Genomic DNA, 1957 nt, shown 5'->3' with positions numbered 1-1957 from the left:
ATTCCTGCAGTCGTGCTGCGTAACTGCTGCGGATGCTTCAAATCGTGAGTGGACAAATTGTCTACCTCCGGGCGTACCAGTATTAAGGTGTACCAGTGTATTAAGGGTATTATCTTCGCCTGTAGAATAAGCATGCAAGTAAATAACTTGACGGTGAATAATTAGTATAATTACTCTATTTCGCTTATGCGATCATTTCCGTATTTCCGTTGTAAATAAAGTACAACCTTGACCATAAGTATCAAACTTAACACTTTCAATTTATTGCATTTTTTTTGTTGGAAAAGCCAAAGGAGGACTAACAAAATATTAAAATTATCATAAAAATAGATATTATTTGTCAATGACATTGTTTTTAATTTATTTTTTGTTCAATATACTTAGAAAATTTGTCTACGTCAATTTGTGGAAGCGCTGTATATTATGGCCAACGCTGTAATATAATTATTTTACTATATGTATTTAAAATATCATGTAATTACATTTTAAATACTATTATAAATTGTGATAAAATAATTTGCTGACGCTAATAATTGTTCACTGATAATTTCATTAGTTTGACATTCTTTTCATTTATATTGTTTTATATTGTCAGCTTGTGACATATCTATCGCGAAAAGTTATGTGTTCTCGAATATTTGAAATAAATTCTGGTTTTTTTCTATTCAACGTTGGCAGGAGGATTTTATTTTAGAGAAAATAAACGTTTATTTTTAATGTTTAACCGAAGATAAATCGAGATAAAAATTGTTTCTAGGATAAAAATTCAATTTAAATGTTTGGGCTTTTTCGAAATTCGAGAGCTCTTCTTGTCAGAATGAAGGACATTTTGCGTGTACTGGATTTGATTCCATATAATCCATCCACCGTGTTATTGCTACATACAATTTGTATATAGTTATATTTAACTTATCTGACACGCATACAATGCAGTTTCTAACAACTGCCCAATAGCCCCGAGGACTTTGAGATTCGTGAATAGAATACGTCCAGGAATAGGACCAAGACTTGTAAGCCAACAAGAAATCAATTACTATGTATGTAGATTGTTTTCAACATTGATTGATATGTAGTTTGCAGAATTGTAAGAAAAATCTCTGTAAAATCGTTATTTCTCGATGCCAAAACTTTCGCACGTTAAATTTAAAGATATAGAAAACATTGAAAAATACCTACCTATAAGAATACAAAAGATTTATAGATATAATGGACATTTTTATACAAGGACAATTAGTTAAGGAATGCTTGAGACAGAAATAAAAAGCGCGGAGGAAATTTGGAAGTCTCGTATAGCTTTTATTGCGGGGATCCCGCAGCTTATTTCCGCAGTTCGTAAAGACGATCGTGAATGCGTAATCATGAAACGACTTATACCTATAAGTAATATCTCATAAAATTCGATATCGCAGATTGAGTTTTCCACTCAACACGCCAGCTTGGCTCGGCTCATGGGGGTAGTTCAAAGTGGGCCAACAGGGATGTACATCAAGGATGGTATTATGAGAAAGCTTTTAAAGGACTTATAAGTTTTGTTTCAAGGTGAAAAGCAACGACGTTACTGCATAATGCGCACGTTGCAGGAAAAATAAATGTTAAAATGTAAGATTATGCTAATTAATACCACTAACTAATTACTAAGCTTCCAAAACAGAAGTAAAGCAAGTTGTTTTTAACATCGAAATAAAATTTCTCGATAAAAACTCGTCTGACTTTTGAGAAATAATTTACTTGTATTATCACAGCGTTGTAATAGTTAATTAGATATAATTATTTTTGCGTATTTATGCAATACTTTTAGTTGATGTAATGTGGCAAGTGCAACAATTATTATAATAATTAAATTCAATTTATTTACATAATTCGATTCATAAGTATATCAATAAAATTTTGTTTTATTGATCGTCAGAATAGTGAACTGTTAATGTTACAAACGTTAATTTTAACTTTCCTAGCGCAA

Source organism: Wasmannia auropunctata, unplaced genomic scaffold, assembly GCF_000956235.1.
Source record: "Wasmannia auropunctata unplaced genomic scaffold, wasmannia.A_1.0 LD335971.1, whole genome shotgun sequence".
Classification (NCBI taxonomy): domain Eukaryota; kingdom Metazoa; phylum Arthropoda; class Insecta; order Hymenoptera; family Formicidae; genus Wasmannia; species Wasmannia auropunctata.
Note: the sequence above shows the minus strand (reverse complement) of the source record.